The sequence below is a fragment of the Cornus florida genome, unplaced genomic scaffold, assembly GCF_030987335.1.
Source record: "Cornus florida cultivar Cherokee Brave unplaced genomic scaffold, ASM3098733v1 CherokeeBrave_3.0.0_Hap2_Chr06, whole genome shotgun sequence".
Lineage (NCBI taxonomy): Eukaryota > Viridiplantae > Streptophyta > Magnoliopsida > Cornales > Cornaceae > Cornus > Cornus florida.
The window spans coordinates 54263253-54282675 of NW_026775576.1; the positions used below are offsets into that span (position 1 = coordinate 54263253).

A 19423-nucleotide genomic window follows, 5' to 3' on the forward strand; every position below is an offset into this window, starting at 1 on the left:
CATGCCGAGGCTATTCGTTCATCCACCACAACAACAAGGCCAAGTTCCATTGGGAATGCCAAGGCAAATCTATGCTCCACCACCTCCCATCATTCAAGGCAATCAAGGTGCCCATATTGCACCTCCAATTGTTAATCCTCCCCTTTCTTTAAGAGATCACTATGTGCCTAATGAATACAATGCACCCACATGCATTCAATAGCCACCATTTAGAGCACACAACTATGAGATCAAACCACAAACCATTAAAATGCTTCCTAACTATCATGGACTTCCAAGTGAAGTACCCTACAAGCATTTGGATGAGTTTCTTAAAGTATGTTCTACCGTGAGATACACGGACATGCCGGAAGAGGTCTTAAGGCTTAAACTTTTTCCATTTACCCTTAAAGACACGGCAAAATATTGGTTTAACAATCTTAGACCTTTTTCCATAACTTCTTGGGCAGAAATGCAACAAGAGTTCTTGAAGAAGTACTATCCGGTTTCTAAGATCAATGCCATGAGAACCTCAATTCGAGAGTTTTCACACGGGGATGGGGAAACGTTCCATGAGGCATGGGAAAGATTCAATGAATTGCTTAGGAAGTGTCCACATCATGACATGCCCAAATGACAATTAGTTTAATATTTCTTTGAGAGCTTATCGGACAATTACAAGGGCATGGTTGATGCTTCCATGGGTGGCTCTTACATTAATAGGCATAAGGATGACGTGTAACGTCTTTAAGAGAGTATGAGTGAGAATTCTTTGCATCGAACTTTATCTTCTAAGAATGGTAGGAATTCAAGTGGAAGGAAGAGTGTCAGCTTACAGCAAGTCGACCATTCTAATGAAATAGCCACTGAGATGAAGTCCTTATCTCAAAGGTTTGATCAATTCTTGATCAACCAAAACTCAGCAAATCAAGTATCTTCTGTCCCTAACCATTCCCATCATGCATCCAATAAGACATGTATAACTTGTTCAAGTGTTTTACATTCTACTTCCAATTGTCCCCATGGACATGTGCAAAATGAGCATCATGAACAAGGCAATGCAAATTTTGTTAATCAAGGGAACAACCCTTATGGCAATCACTATAATCCAAGTTGGAGGAATCACCTGAATTTCTCTTGCAAAAACCCTCCCCAAGGTGGTTTCCAAGGGGAGTATGTTCCACCTCCGATGCAAAGCCAAGGTTCCCAAGGATATAGACCATTCCAATCACAAGGAAACAAATTCTCTAATTCTCATTTTCCTAATCAACCATTATATTCTCAAGGAAATGCTAGGAACCCTGCTTTTGAAGAGAAAGTTTTAATCGCTCTAGGCACTCTAGAGGCTAACACTCAATTGCTTCATTCTCATTCTCAATCCATTGCTAAGCTAGAAACCCAAGTAGGGCAAATAGCTAGTACTTTAAATGCTAGAGATAAAGGGAAAATGCCTTTGAATGCCCCATAAAAGCAACAATGTGTTGTGGAGACTCATTCCTCATCGAAAGGTCACACAATAGATCATGTCAACGCGGTGACTACCTTGAGAAGTGGGAAGATTGTGGACCACCAAGTGGGTATGTCCAATGAAGAGAATGAACCGGTACAACCACAAGTTGACACCCGTCCCATTTCACATCATATTCCTCCTTCATTGCATATGCATGATCTTTCAAATAAGAATGTGTTGAAAAGTGATTTAAAAAGTGATTTTGAAAAGAAAGATTTACAACATGATTTCAAAATTTCTTGTGTTGAAGAGACTTCAGAGAAAATTTCTGAAAAGGTTTTTGAGCCAAGAGCTCCATTTCCGGATGCTTTAAAATGATCCATTTCAAATGACAAGCAAAAGGCCAAAACAAATGAAATTATGGATATGTTTAAGCAAGTGAAAGTCAATCTTCCACTTTTGGATGCAATTAATCAAATTTCGGCTTATGCCAAGTTCTTAAAAGACTTATGCACCCAAAAGAGGAAGAACAAAAGCCAAGCACCTAGGAAAGTGGTCTTAACGGAGCAAGTAAGCTCAATTTTGTAGCATAACACTCTTCCAAAGTTTAAGGACCCCAGTTCACCTACCACTTCATGCATCATTGGAGATTATATCATTAATCGGGCTCTCCTTGATTTGGGAGCAAGTGTTAATCTTCTTCCATACTCAGTATATGTCAAATTAGGCTTAGGAGACTTGAAACCGATGTCGGTGGTTTTGCAACTTGCCAACCGATCCATTAAAAAGCCTTGGGGTATCATTGAGGACGTATTGATTAAAATTGATAAATTCTTCTTTCCCGTTGATTTCGTTGTCATTGACACGAAACCGGTTCCAAATCCTAAGAGCCAAATTCCCATTATCCTTGGTCGTCCTTTCTTGGTAACCGCAAATGCCAACATTAATTGTAGGACGGGGATAATAAAGATTTCATTTGGCCACATGAAGGTAAAGTTGAATATTTTTAATCCAACCCCCAATTCATTTGACAAGCATGAAGAAGTAAATGTTGTAGAGATATGTCATAACCATGAATGTGAAGGAATATAGTCTTTGCTTGAAACCAAAATTCCAAAAAGCTCATCTTCAACCTTAAAACCAAATAAAGTTGTTTCAATGTCTTGTTTTGAAAGGGCATGGAAGCCCAAAGATTGCTTTGACCAAGGACCAAAAACTTCTTTTGAGCATAATCCAACAAGTTCCTTAAAGAACAATTTGTTGGGTGGAGTTCAAAACACTTATCACCCCATTAAGGAGGGGATGCACTACAAGATGTTTGATCCGGGCTAAAAGAACCCAACGTCTTGCTAGAGATGTTAAAGACTAGTACATTATGTAGGGTGTCAAAACCTTATTCCTCCCTTATTTCTATCTTTAATTTCATTTCTTGCGAAGTCTAGATATTGGCTTTGGGTTCATATGTATTGCTAGGAACTATGATTAGGATTGCATGCACTCTTATGTTGTAATTAAGCATTTTGCATAAGTTCGATCGATCTCAAAATGAGTTCAATCGATCAAACTTCCCACCTGCATCAAACCTGCATCCAAATCACTCTCTGTCCAATTATTCGAACAAAACCTGCATATTTTAGCTCTCTGTACCATCATTCGAACTTGTTCCTAGATCGATCTTTAGTTCTAAGATCGATCCAACTTTATCTTGGATCGATCTGTAATTCCAACACTTAGAAAAATTTTGAACCTGCATCCACCTGCATCCAAAAGCCTCTCTGTCTCATCAATCAAACATTTCTTCAAATCTTTACATTCTCAATCGATCGAAAGTATTCTGAGATCGATCTTGGAGAAATCGATCTTTGTTCTTTGATTTTCAATTTTGACTTTATTTTGACTTTGTTTTAAATTCTTAATTTCAAAAATTCCAAAAAAATATTTTATTATTTAATTTTTATTGTCATTTTTTTTTCCATAAAAAAAAATTAATAATAATAATAAATAAAAATATAGTAATAAAAATATATATATAAATAAAATAAATAAATAAATATTTTTCAAAAATCCTAAAAATACTTTTACTTTTACTGAGCAGAGATCGATTTCAGTTCGATTGATCTAAGAATTCAGTTCGATTGATCGAACTGGCAAGGGAATGTTTTTAAAAATTGATTTAGGGTTATTCGATCGATTTCACAAAAATCGATCTCAAACCCTCGTTTCACCTTTCACCGCTGCATTCCAACTCTTCTCCATCTCCAGCGAAACTCCGGCAATCTTCATCTCATCCTGAATCTCTCTCTCTTCTCGAATCTAGGATCTCATCTTCATCTCACCTTCTCTTTTGATTCCGGTAAGATCCGAGATCTCATCTATGACTTCAAGCTTTAATTTGATGAATCCATGTTGTTTTGATGATGCATATCGCCGTGGATGAAGCTTCAAACCTCTGTGTATATATATGTATATATATTTTGAATTGTTCTTGATTTAATTTGATTTCAGGGGTCACGGGCCGAATTAAGTGACCAATGTTGATGCTTTGTTGTGTAGATAGGCCTACGACCATGTTAGTGAAGGCCTCATGCAATCCACATCACAGATCTGTGATTTTTCGAGTTTCAGCTCATAGTTCGATCGAACTGTTTATTCGATCGATCTGTAACAGATCGATCGAACTTGCATCAATCTCATATGTTTGTGATCGATTGAATTTCACATATATACTTCACACATTTCACACACCATCTCTTGTGTTTCATGCTATCTCATACATGCCTAATGCATGTGTTTTCTATATTGGATGCATTCCATACTTATATTGTCTAGCATGTCTCGCATCATGTCACTTATTCCTTGTCACTTGCATAGATTCATGTTCCTTATCTGTTTTGTCTATCTTATTTGACATACATGATTCTATCAATTGTGCTTTAATTCTTTATACCGGCACTGACTTCCTTTTTGCAAGTTTTTCTTTTATTTTGCAGACCATGGCTAGGGTCATGACTATTGCTAGCAGACACTATCACTGCAGGGCCAAGCGGAGTTTGGATGACGAGGTAGGTCTATCTCATGCCTAGGACCCCATTCAGGAGGAGCCAGCAGAGCCCACTCCACCTCAGTCTCCATCTAACAGCCGACTACAGTTTTCAGCCGAGGCATCTTTTTTATAGGCTGACGCTGAGGCTGAGCACATACCATCTCCATCACCACTGCCAACTCAGCCAGCCCAGCACTTAGACCGTCCATTACCTAAATACTCACGCCTTCGGGTGGCGCACGAGTCGGTCTGTGACATAGACTACTTCTCCCGGTTTGTTCTTACCAGAGCAGCATATGACGATATAGACCGGAGGGGCATCTCAACTGTGCTAGCCCCTATCACATACCCAGTATACCTGAGGTTGGTTCGGATGTTCTTGCAGAACCTCCGACCTGCCCCGAGTAACCTGGCGGAGTTGTGGACTACCATTGACGGCCACTCTATTAGTATCACGGTATACACTCTTTCCAGATCCTGCCGTTGTCCACACGTTTGCCCTCCCGATCTCCAGAATACCTATCCTACTCTATGGAGGCCCACATATGCAGACATGGTCGTTTTACTCACAGGTCACTATACCGTTGACGAGACTTTCGCCACCCAGACTTATCTGCCAGACGACCTATGGTTCTTCGATTTGGTGCTATATCGAAATGTTTTTATGGCCTGCCATAAGACACAAAGGCACGACGACTATCTTACAGCTTTATATACCTTCTATACAGGGCACTAGCTATCATTCCTGCGCTCATCTGGAGCGTTATGATGAAGCTGTATGTTGACCATATCAGCAAGTGTGATACCCCTCAGATCCGAGACACGGGTTGATCAGGCCCAGGCCCAAACCCGAGGGAATATCAAACAATTAAAGTATTTAAAATGAACACAGATGACAAAATGAATTTAAGAAATAAAGTTTAAGCTGAAAGAAACTAAAATAAAATCCTCAAATAATAAAGATTAAATAATCCAACTCCAAAACCTCCAAGGATACAACTCAGGAGTCCATCTCTAGTGGACCCCTAATAATAATCTAAACAGTAATAAAACAACTGATAAGACATCCAGAAGTAAGCTACGAAGAGAAGTCCTACATCGTCAGTAGAGTGAATAAAATCTCTGCTCAGCACGAACACGTCTAAGTCTGGAATTGTCGTGTACCTGAAAAATAGAAGTGGGTCAGGCCCACGAACAAGTTCTATCCTACTACAATCCAAGCAGAGACTCGATACGCATGTACATACTAACCAACTCAATAATAGCTAATAGTCTGTATGTATATATATAATCACACTAAAGGACTCTCACTGGACTACAGGCCGGTCTCAACCTGAATAGAGGCAACATGCAAAAACGCACACGAAGTGGGCATGTGTACCTAAACCTAAACAGGGTACACCTCCAACCATCGTAGCCAGCTATGCATCCCAATGCATATATGCTCCCTAACCAACGACTCTGAGACTCAGGCTCATATCGTTGTGCCATAAAAATATATTTAAAATCCTATCCTATCCATCCATAAGAAATCCAGTTGGCCATTCAGCTTGTGCAGCTTCTTTGACTCAACACAGTTAACAAGTAATCCAGCTAGTCATTCAGCTCGTGCAGCTTCTTTGACGTAGTATAAATATAAGTAAGATTTATTTATAATCCATTCCCTTATTCCAATATAGGTTAGATTTAGTATTTTTGAAACTAAACAATCCTTGGTATGTCACCGTCCCATACCGGTGCATACAATCCAATCCATCCAGCAGTTGATAGAATAAATACGAATAATAACTACCAACTAATCTATAAAATCAACAATTGATAATAAAACATAGTAAATTTAAACATCAATTGTTCCACAAGTGACCACAATAAAGTTACGTATTTTAACATACCGGCATTACACCACTCAACCAAATAATCCAGCAATAGATAGTACAACAGTATATGCAAATATCAACTTATTCCCAGAATCCTTATAATTGAGAGAACATGATTGAAAGTCTATATCAATTAACTCCACAGCAAGTGTATTAAATCTTGACTAGTTATTATGCTCATACTTTTAGTCCAACAATTGATGCGATAAATAAGACAATTTAAACACCAATCATTCCATAGCAAGCATAGGAAAAATATATCAATTTTAACATGCTTAATTTATATCACAAAAACATGATTAATAACTGATAATTATCCACAGAAAGTTTCTACAACAATTTAAGAAATTTAATCCACCTGCATTCAAAAACAGTTCGCATATCTTCCTATAAACTGTTTACGGTTCAATCCTATAAACCTTAAGTAAACTGTTATTCCTTCCCACACCCTCTGGAGTCTTTATATGATCATAGAATTCATTTAATCTCTTATGTACAGTCCCTGAATGTCCCAAACAGACCAAAAACTCAGCCCAGAAGCAAAATTCGTCAAAAATTGCATCAAAAGGGGAAGGAGCCGCCTCCCCCACATGGGGAGCCGCCTCCACACACCCTAGAGTCGGCTCCACCTTGTGTGGAGCCGCCTCTTCCTCCTTTCTCCCTCTCTGTTTGTTTTCCCTCATCGTTTTCATCTTCGGCGACTTCCACCACCTCCGTCCTCCATGGTCAGGGTTCCTAGCTATCTAAACTAGGTTCTAGAATGTCCATGGGACAACTTAACTCTTAATACAACTCCTAACATCAACATAAACATGCACTGTGTAAAAAGAATTTAATCCGAGAAATCTAGCATTACCGTAATCCCACTGTTTCAAACAACTCAACTATGCACCCAGATTTAATCTAGTGTTCTCCTAAGGTGTTCCAGAATAATAAATCTCCTTACACATCAATGGACATGAAATAGAACAAGAATTACGCAAGAAAGCATTTAAATCAAAAATACAGAACTTGAAAACATGTCCTAGTTACAGTATCTTAAACATGCAACTTAGTTCAATTTTAATCCTTATATGTTCCTGGAGTTGTATTAGACCTGTAAAGAACACGAGCAAATGGGAGAGAGTTAGGTATAGAACTTGCCTTTAGCCTTGCACAGGCGTCTTCCTACATTCTTCGGCAACGTCCTACTGAAATCCTCCTCTGTTCTCTCTCTGCCTCCACTGTCGTGAATAGTTTTTTTTCTAAAAACCCTAAGCAGACTAAATACTTATATTTATAGGTTTATGCAAAACCTAAAATCAAGTCAAACCCTACAATGAATCCTAACCGGCCCATAGAGAATCCTAATTAAAATCTACGTCGGCTACCCAGACTTAACTTCTAAAACAAAACCCTAAATTAACACAATTAAAAACAAAATGAAATTAAAAAAATTAAATCTGCAATTAAAATAACTAATTAAACAAAACAATTAATCAATTAAGTAAAACAAAAACCAAATTTAATATAACCATAAAATAAACACACAATTAAAATTAACAATTTAAACTAATTAAATCAAATAAAAACCAATTTAAACAATTAAATAAAGGATTAAACAATTAAATAAAGAATTAAACAATTAAATAAATGTCAGGACTATCCTTTTAAAATTAGGGGTATTACAGCAAGGCCAATCCCAAAAGGGCTAAGTATCTCCCATTCGGCCATCTCATCACACAGATTCTGAGAGACCAGCGCTATCCCTTCCAGCCACAGGAGTATACTGAGTCCGGGGCCTACACATTCAAGAAGAAGGATTGGGATAAGAGCTACAACGCTCTTATCAAGAGTCTGCGGGATGACGCTGTCAAGGCAGCTAAGGAGCTAGAGGAGATGGAGCAGGCAGCAGCAATAGCAGAGCAGGCGACAGACGATATACCAGTCGATCCGCTTGCCATGCACATGGATATTGACTCGGAGCAACCCGCAGAGGACCAGGAGCATCACTCTCCGGTTGGGTCACCCATTCAGGATGAGGAGTAGGCTCAGGATCATCATTCTCCCGCTCCAGCGGTACCTGAGGCTCCAGCACAGACACCCGGCTATGGAGAGCGACTCCAGGCTTTGGAGGATGCTGTAGCATCTATCAGCGCCGACACAGTCTCTATCTGAGAGGATGATGTCTCCATCTGAGATGACATTTCATCTCTCTATATCGATGTCATGGCTTCGTTGTGAGACTTATCTCGAGATATCCGCGGAGCATGCCCTGCCCGTCCTACCTCCTCTTCCTGATCTCTCTATCCCTTTACTCCTGTCATTTTATATATCTGTGATACATTATTACTGTTACTCTATTTTTGCGGCCAGTCTATTGGCCCTGATACTGTGCTATAATGTATATTATTTCTATTTATATATGTTATATGTCAGATGTCATACCTTGTATTAATATATCTGTTTGTGATTGACTCCATCAGGTGCATCCCAGTGACTTCAGTGAGAGAGAGTACTGCCCAAAATTTTCAGGACCACCCTTATACCTCTCTCTATTTTCAGTTACTATCTCATTTACACTTACATGTCCACTGTGCACTGTTATTATCCCTTTTGTTAATTGATGAGTTTTATCCAAGTGCAAAATTTTCAGGACCACAGTTAATCCCAAGTTTAGGGGGGCTATGCCACCTACTTTGGATACTTCTGTTCTAGCTATTCATTGCTATAGTTGCACTAGTATACTCTTTCATTTTGTTCTCTTTACACAATGAGGACACTGTGCCATTTAAGTTTGGGGGTAACAGTGTGATTTGCAGTGTTTGCTTTAAATTCAAAATTTTGAGCATAACTTGTGTATTTGAGGGATTTTCTATGATTGGTCCATAACTAGCTATTATTTTGATCTTTTGAGAACTATATTGCTTAGAATTTAAAAATTACTTGACTTGAGAGTCCAATACTCCTTGTATGCCTTATGGATGCCATTTAGGAGTAAATTTTTCGAAAGATTGATATCTTGCTTGCACTTGTGGTTCACATCATTCAGATTTTGTGATTGTTTTGAGATTCACTCTAGCATTCTACACTAGCACAGACGCACACTAGCATTCGTTTGTGGGGTACATGCTTTGTTGATTATTGAATTGGTTATATCCCAATTGGGTTAGTAGTGCATTGAAAGCCCTTTTCACTCTCGATAAAGGTGGATAACAACCCCTTTTCACTAAGTAGCCCGGATTCTAGCCTCATCAAGCACTGAACTTCTCGCGCAGAAAGGTGGAGGGCCCAAACTCTAAGTTAATAAATGAATTTTTTTTTTTTTTTTTTTAAAAAAAAAAAGTTGCAAAATCAATAAAAAAAAAAAAAAAAAAGTGAAGACTTCTCCCAAAAGGTGAGCAGTGGGAAATGATTAGATGGTGGTTGTCTTGATTTGTAGCCTAGTTGATTTAACCTTGTAAGTCCTTAGGGGTGTTTGAACACCTAGACCCCCAAAAGCCGTTTGGTTTGGGAGTCATTGACCTAACGCTCGACCTCATGAATCGCTAGAAAGCTTAATAGATCAACACATTGCACTATGCTTCCATCTTTGATCCTTAGGGATAAAAATAAGCGCACCTAGAACAATAAAACTTTAATAAAAGGTCCACTCTTTGACTTGATGATCGGTACTAGATTTGTTTGCTAGTTTGAGGGTAAGGATATGATTAATTATTTAGTTGGCTTAGATAACAACATACTTGATGCCAGTCCACTCAAAAAGGATTCTAAAGTTGTTTTGATTTTTATGATCATTTTCTTGATGTGTAGAAGACCATACTTGCTTGCTTGATGTTGAAATTTTGGGAGATTGCTTGGAAATGTTTGAAAAATTGCATACTTGAGGCAGTTTTCTCCTAATGCTTGTTTGCAATATTGGTGCCTCTTTTGAAAAAATGAGCTTAATGTTTGTGGGTATCATTTCTGGAAACCCTCACGAGACTTCACTTGTCCACTAGGGGTAACCTAGGGGTTTAAAAGGGCTTATTGCATACGCTAAATGTAATCGTGTTCCCTACAAAAGTGGCGTTATCTATTGATTGCTTTCTAGTTCATAGTTGTATAGTTATTCGTTTCATTCCTTTACTTTCTAGTTCATTGCTAGGGACTAGCAATATTTAAGTTTGGGGGTGTGATGAGCGCTGAAGAGTGCGCATTTAAACCCTTTAAGCTTAGGTATTCTAGAACCATTATCTATCTTATTTTCCCGCTTTAGATTGATTTTGTATTATTTCCATTTTCAAGTGTTTATCTCCAAAATAAGCTAACTCAGCTAAATAAGAGCATAATTAAAGCAATCTTGAGATGAATCAAAGAAAGGAGCAAAGTAGGAGCAAAAGGAAGCAAGTGGTGGAAATTCAGCAAGTTCGATCGATCTCAGCAAATATTCGATCGATTGAAAGTTCATCGATCTCAGCATTCCAAGATGGATCCAAGCTCTTCTATCCTTATCCAAAGATCCCATAAAGTTCAATCGATCCAACTTTCTTCCGATTAATCGAAAAGATTCCAACTTATCCACTTGTACCACCCTACCTACTACATTTGTCTCTTTCCCAAAAATATCTTCAAAATATCTCAGATTTGTTTTTATCCAAAAAAGGCACTGCCATACAGGATCGATCCAGCTTAAATTCGATAGATCTCAGCCATGTTCGATCGATCTCACCACAAGTTCGATCGATCGAACTTGCTAAATCCCGAGAAAATCCAAATTTTAGCTCATTAAAAGCTGTCTCATACCAATCATTGGAAGGAATATTGGTGTACGAGCCCAGCTCATTTGGGGTGATATTTGACCTACCTATATAAGGAATATGAGCCACTTTTTGGAGATAGTTGATATGCTTGAGAGTAGATAAAGGCACAACAATATTGATATTCTTAGTAAAGAAGAAAAAAAATGAAGATGCTAGAGACACAAGCTTAGAGTTCTTCCATCAACCAAGAAGAAGAGCAATCTCTACCATAGAATTAGCCCTTAAGGGTTAGAGGACACCATCCATGAGTGGCTAGACATCCTCTTGGGGCTAGAGTTAGCCCTAAGCATGCTTTCTACATCTTGATTTATGTATTTTTTGAGGGGATTTATATTATGATACATGTTTTGACACTTTTATATATATATATATCTTGTTTATTCAATGATTTGTATGGTTTAATGCTTCCAATTGATCATTTCATTGTATCCATATGTCTATGTATGCTAGAATAGATGTTCGTGTGTTTGTCTCTATTTCTTATGTTGTTGATGCATGTCTATGTGTATTAATGCTATAGATCTAGAGATTGTCAAGAGATAGTGCTTAATGGAATGCTCTTGTGTTTTTTTTTATGGTTCATACTCATTTCTTAATTGTAGTGTAGTTGTAGTTTAGATGTTAAATGGGAAGACAATCCATGCTCGTTATTTGATGTTCCATACTTATGAAAGCAAGTAGCATATATCTCTAACCTTGTGATATGTTTGGATTGTGAGCTTAAAGAAAGGATTAATGGCTTAGTTTGATATATTGTGCTATCCACCATGTTGCTTAGACAATATATGTTTAATTTATCATCCATACTTGTTGAAACAACCACACACACACACACTTTCTTTCTATATATGTTTTCCCCCTCATTAATCATTCATTAAGGGTGTAAAAAAGCTATGCTTAGTGGTGATCTCTAAACCCCAAGATCTCTCTCTCATTTTCTCTCCATTACATTTAATTGCCTACTTTAGTTTAAATTGCATCTTAGTGTAATTCAACCACCAAACAATCTTTTGATCACTCGACCTACTAACCCTAATCTTGATTCCTCAACCTTGTATGATCCACCAATCCCTTAAACACCATTAATGGTTTGTTATCATCAAAACACATAGATTGTCCTTGGATGGAATCCTTAAGGTCAACAATCTCCCCCTTTTTAATGATGACAAAACATTGATGTATTCTTAAGCAAGTGGAGTAGCATTTGAAAAATGCTCCCTCTATCAAAGTGCATATAATGAACATAATGTTATAAAACAACATGCTTGATATATCATAAATCATTTTATATATAAACATGCATTTAAGATCATTTTACACATACACATCACATATCTCTTCCCCTTTGGCATCTCAAAAAGGTGGGAGTTCTAGACAACTTCATTAAGCATTTATCATTTAATATAATGAAGTAATTCTAATCAAGATTTGGCAATATACTAGTAATGACTATAATGTTCTTTGGAATGAAATATGTAAACAATTATATCATTAGAAGCCAATATCATTGATATCATGAGTTCAATGCATCATTAAGGTTCATGGCATATATAAAATTATACATAAAACATAAACCAAAGATGAAATATATACTCAATTAGGCAAAAGTATACATAATAAAACACAAACAAATGAAGCTTTGACTAGAATAAGCCAGAAGGCAAATAACCTTTGTAGAGGCAAATCTAGTGTGGTTCAATCCAAATATAAATTTTTCCCATTTGATATTTTCAAGGAGAAATTTTTTTTTTTTTCAAAGTTATGAAAACTTATGAGTATGACTATAATGACTAACAAGTCGTTTTGTAGCATACTTGTCAATTTCAAGATAAGTCAATGAAGTTTAGCAAAACATGTAATAATCCTTCACAAGAGATTACCAATAATTTCTCCCTATTAATATGCTTCGATTTACATCATATATTGTGACGACCCTGGTTTTTAGACCAGTGTGTCCTGTGATGAACCGAAGATTGACCGGATAATGGATCTGATATGCGGAAGCGAAAACAGAAAACAAGACTCTAAGAAGTCAAAGTGACCTTCCATGAGGTCGTGGAACTCAACAAGAACTGATGCGGAAACAAAAGATCGAAAATATGACAATTAAGCCCCCAGGGGCAAAATAGTCATTTCTAAAAACTGTAGATTCGGGTGCCACCAAGCACACCGCTAGAAGGACAACGAAAAACTAATCAAGATGGACTCAAGAATCGCATGATTCGGAGTCCGGACGAAGGAGAAACGGTATGACGAAGAAAAATGAGCACTTAAGGTAAAAAGGGTAAACTGGTAATTATCCAGGAAGAACTGGGTGCAACCGAGTACCCCGTTGGAAAGACAGCAAAAATTTAGTCAAGTTTAAAAAAAAATTCACTTGAATCGGAGTCTGGACGAAAGAGAAAAGCCCAAAAGAAGAATTGACGTCGCGGCGGCCCGACGAGGGGCCACGACAGACCCATGCGCACGCCCATGTGCGCGCCCATGCACGCCGCGCGCGCACTGGTGCACACATGGCTGGCAGCAGCAGCCCATAAAGCTGCTGTGGGTTTGTTTTTCAAAAAAATCCGGAACAAAGGCTGAATTTGGAGGCCTAGATGAATTTTTTTGCAAAAATACAAAGAATAAACCCCCCTCAAAATTGAGTTTTCTATGCGACTCGCGAGAGAATTCAAAAAAACTGTAGTGTAAAATACCCAAAATGCCCTCCGAAGAAATCTGGTCCAGAGGGTCGAAAAAGCTGCTAAATAGAAAACTGAAAGCTGAACTTTGCGATCGATTTCCGGCACCAAGACGACATTTTCTGGAAAAACACAAAAAAGAAACCCCCCCCCCCCCCCCAAAAAAAAAATCATGTTTTCTATTCAACTATGTTGAAAGAAGGAAATAAAACCACCGTGAAAAGTCTATAATACCCCTAGATCATAATATGCAAAAAAAGTGCGAAATGAATTCACAAGAGGCTCAAAACACAAACGATAAGGTTTTACACGGAAACGACCATGCACGCAAACGTAACTTACCTATTTGGACGTGCTACAATGGTCCACGACTTAAAAATACCACAAATACAAAATCCGACCCCCCAACGGGCAAAAAGGCAAAAATGGAACTCGACATGAAAACTCAGAATCCAAAAATACAAAATGGGATCAAATGACCGTTTGGCCCTTGGCCACACTTCAAACATGATTAATAAGACCCTATGAAAGAATGAAAATGGAATTCCCACACCCGATGCAACCATGGTGAAGCAATGACTTACGATTTTTTAAGATTTTCACAATATTTCACGAAGTTAAAAAGTACATAGAACACAATATAATGGTCATTGGCCTCCGGCCTCATCTTATACATATCAAATACATTGAAAGAAGTGTACTTAAGTACACATTACATACATGGAATCAAATATACATATTTTGATATATAAGTCTACAAAATGACATTTCATGCTAACATTTGCTAGCTATACGACATCCAAGGAATGCTAGGTACCACGAACCAAGTCTTCGTACCTGAAATATGCCCCAGTATCATAGGGGTGAGTAACATAAAGCTACTCGTAGGAGATAAGCATGCATCGACCAAGCATTTTACAAATTTATCACCTTAAGGTGAAACATGTTAAAGGGGCTCATGCCACCTAACGTCTATGTCCAAGTGAGACTCGAGGAGCATCCTAAGCTACCTTAGAGTCTAAGCAATAAGAATCATGATATACATACGTGTATGAAACGAATCATGGTGGGGATAATCCAAAGAACACGACAAGAAGAATGCTTGAGCATAGATTAACATGAATTGCATTTTCAATACAATTGAACTAGGTCTAGAGTAATCCATACAACATGAAAAAAGCATATTTGAATACAAGTTAACAAGAATCACATTATCCATGCAATTCAACAACAAAAGAGCATGTTATACAATGCAACAAGGTTTAAGTTCTCAAAGCCATCAACTTAGAATCTAAAGCACAAAATAACAGTAGTGGTTCATGCCACCTGACGTCTATGTTATAAATGAATCAATAGGATCAATCCAAAGCTTTATTAGAACATCAAAACACGATTTTCAATATCGATGCAATTTAACCAACATTGGAACTTCCAATACAACACATAAAACACAATTTTGCAAAAGTTAACATCCTGTAACTTAAAATGAAACGACAAATAAGAAACAACAAGTTACAACATCATCTAGTTATCAACTTGAAAATGAAATGCGAAATCAAACAAAATGGATACTCGGACGTCATGCCAGATCAGACCGACAACATAGTTACTTTAGGGTTACTAGCCCATGGGTAACCTCCCTATGTGCGCATTAGACTATATAGAGGGACTATACCCCGTACTAGAACCACGTCCTAGCCATAGTCAAACAACGACATCCCCAAGTTTCCAAAATCAATAAGTTGTGCAACAACGCATATATCAATAGGAATATGCAAGATAATCAACTATCTACTAAGCACAACCAAATTTGGAAACCTATACAATACATGCTCTAAGTCCACAACTAATATGATGTGATGAATGTCGAATCTTCAGTATGCGATTTGTTACACGCTATGCATGAATGATGTTAAATACGAAATGTGCAAATCATTACACAAGGCAACAATATATTCAATAAGGAAAACATATTCTCATGAGTATAAACATAGCAACTATGTTATCCAATGCTCAAAACATAACCAAATGAATATACAACAAGTCCATGTCCAGGATTTTGATATAGAAACGACTTTCAAACACAAATAAATCCATGACTCAATTCGATAGAATTTAATTAAATAAAAATAATTAAATCCCCTAGATTCTAATTTAATTCCAAATAATTCAAATTAATACATATTAATGAACATGGAATGGTCATCACCTATATCCATTTTAAAACTCAATTAGGTTATTGGAACAACAACGTACAACTCTAATTAAATCATGCTAATTTAATTACCAAGGTTCTAAAGCAACTTCAAATGGTTCACAATTAATATATACTAGTAAACAAGTCATGGCTAATACAAATATCAAGTTAAAATCTTAATTAAGCTAATAGGACCACAAAATAGATTTTAATTAATTCTTTTAATTAAAATCTCTAGATTTTTAAACTTAACCAAATGCTCTCAATTTAACATATCTTAAAGAACATGCCAAGGACTAATGTAATATCACATTACAAGTATATTTCATTCAATTTAAGACCATGTGAATTAAATTTTCACTAAAGTTAAATATAAATTAAAAGTTGCAATTCTCATGCAATTAATCCCAATTTAATATATGTGAACAACTATACCTAAGCTTAATTTTCTAGCATGCCACACTTCAATTCCAAGTTGTATATCACCATGAGGATTAATCTTAAACATGGAATTTAAATAAATAAAAGGTTTCAAAACCTAACCAAATATTTTAAATCAAATATATGTGAAGCTATATAGCATGTAGATCAAGAATATCAAGTCGGAATTCAAATAAAGTGAATAGTGCACTCGGGGCAAATTAATTAATCAAATTAATTAATAATTACTAATTTTCAAAACACTTCCAATTACTTTCAAATTCAACTATATTGAAGATCATGCTAAGGCCTAATATAATATGCTAACACATATTAATTTCAAGCTAGTTAAGGCTATGTGAATTAATCTTTCACCTAAGATAAATATTAAATAAAATCTTTAATACTTATTCAAATGTTTCAATTTTAATACACGACAATGAGCATATCGAGGGGCAATATAAAATCATACTACATGTTTAAACCAAGTCATGAGCAACCGGAAAAATTAGATCCCGTACAAGAAAAATAAATAATAAAATCTCTAGATTTTATATTTAATCATGCAAACAAGTAGTATAAGTATCACAAGCATGCTATATAACAAGAATTTAAACCTAGAACATCTCCTACCTCAATTTGAGATGAAAATCCCAAAGGCCCACCAAAATAAAAGTGCTCCGAATTCAACGATACCGAGAGGTTTTGTCAGGGACAACACCGTGAACAAAAATCCGCAAGAAACCCCATGAAAATCTCAACTTGACTCCAAACCTGAACTCAAAAAATCGTCAGCAATGAATTCTAATAAGGGGTAATGGTAGAGCACGACGAGGCGAACAACAAACGCTAAGGCCGAAGGATTTCTATCAAGGAAATCAAGTGGAGGAGAAGAAAGAGTGAAGGCAGCCCCTTGGGCTCCCATGGCTGCCAGCCAAGAGGAGGAAGAAGGTCTGAAAATCTGATTTTAAAAATTAAGACAACCTATTTATAGAAATCTCAAAAAGTGCCTCGAAAGGGCCCCGCCGGATCCAGAAAAGTGGATTTTGAGCAAACGCGTTCAAATGGAAAAACTCTATGAACAAAAAAGATTTAAAATAATAAAATATGAATAACGGAAGAAACAGCGTCAAAAATTAAGTCTCGAGCAGAAAGTTATGCCCCGAACAAGTTCGGCGACAACCGGGTCCAGAAACTCTGAAACTGGAGAAAAATGACCAGAATGGAATTCTAAGAGTCCACGACTCGATGAAATGTGAAAATGAATCCCGTACGAAGATCTAGGCTCCAGATGAGGTATTTTGCAATAATTTTCGTTAATTGCACAATGACCCCTACAAAAAGGGTTAACTGCGAAACTGCCACAGAATGAAAATATCTTCCAAAAGATATTTTCTTAGGTACCCCTGAAATAAAATATCTTCAAAAGATATTTATGAAAAACACCCCAAGAAATGAAAAAGATTCTGAAAAATTGTGCATCCATGCCCCTATGGACTCCGAGAGCAACCAGAATACTTTCTTATAAAAGTGAAGATACGTATTTCGAGGAAACCACTCAAGATGAAGACACGTGAAGTCAAAAACTAACTCCGAGCATGAAAAGTGAGGTTGTGCCAAAAACTAACAAACAGAGATAAGACGAAATAGGGAAAATGACAGAATAGGGAAAAGAACAAAATAGCGCATAGTGCCGAAAAATGAAAAATGTGAAAATGACTCGGTCCTCAAAGGAAGTTGTCAATCTATGGAAAAGAGTCTCAGGAACCAATTCCGAGCACTCGAGATGACACTAAGCGACACGAAACAGAGCTCAAAAAAGAAAATTAAACGAAAAAAATTCATTCGTAAAATTTCAGGAAAAAGGAAAGGAAGGCAAATGACTGGGTAGTTACATATATCATTCAGTGATTATGCAACTAATGGAACAATGAAGTAATCATAGGTAAAGTATGCTTAAGATATATCATGAAACAAGTCATACTTAAAAACCCTTAATTCATTAATGAAAATAATAAGATGTATCATTTAAAGTTTATGGGTTTCCCAAAGGAATATAAGCAAATAACAAGATGTAGCAATTTATGAAAAGAAATGTGAGATGTTACAACCAAGATATTCAAATGCAGGTATGTGCATAATATATCTCATGATACTAACACATCTCATTTTTCTCATAAATCATTTAATACGCTCAAAGGAGTAATCATCTTAAATTTATGCTATTTAAGTTTAGAGATGATTAAATAGGGATTGGACCAAGAGAAATTTGAGAAGGTGAGATAAAATTATAACACATAGGAGCAAGTATGGCCAAGATAATTAAAAAATAAGACATTATACCAAAAGATATTCTTTCATTGAAGAATACAAATTGTTACATAATTTTAATGATCAAAACATTTCTAAAATCATATAAGGTATGAGAGATATAAAACATATGTAACTAGTATCACTACCTAGTCATATGCAATGAAGGCCTATTTTCTTGGATATATATGATTAGAGACAATTGGCTACATGATTTTCCATGTGGATAAGCTTAATATTTCTCTTATACATATTTCTCAAGAAGTCACGTTAAAGCATCTTACGAAATCTTAAGTGCTAAAAATGATATATTGATATATATAATAAGGTCTTGATGCCAAAATATCTTCTTTAAGAGATGTGGTGAGAGATAAGCTACATGATTTTTTATGTGGATGAGCTTGATATCTCTTTTATACACCCTTTTTAAGAAGTGATATATAAACATCACATGAAATTCTAAAGTGCTAAAAATGGATGTATCAAATAATATAGCCCTAGTGATTTCACATTAGTCATCTAAGCTAGAACAAAGTGTTCTTGAATAACATATTCCCAAGACTAAGTGTCCAATCAAATAAATGAAATTATTTTTATGACACTTAAATGGTTTCAATCGTTAGATGAAATCCAGTTTACTCAACATGCCCATTTCAATTCATTTTTCATGCTAGGAGTAAACTTC

The 19423-nt window shown here is 36.5% G+C and overlaps 1 pseudogene; it reads right to left on the reverse strand.

Annotated features, from left to right (window-relative positions):
* Positions 1-507: 507 nt before the first annotated feature.
* LOC132315237 (small nucleolar RNA R71) lies at positions 508-606 on the reverse strand (annotated as a pseudogene).
* Positions 607-19423: the final 18817 nt, after the last annotated feature.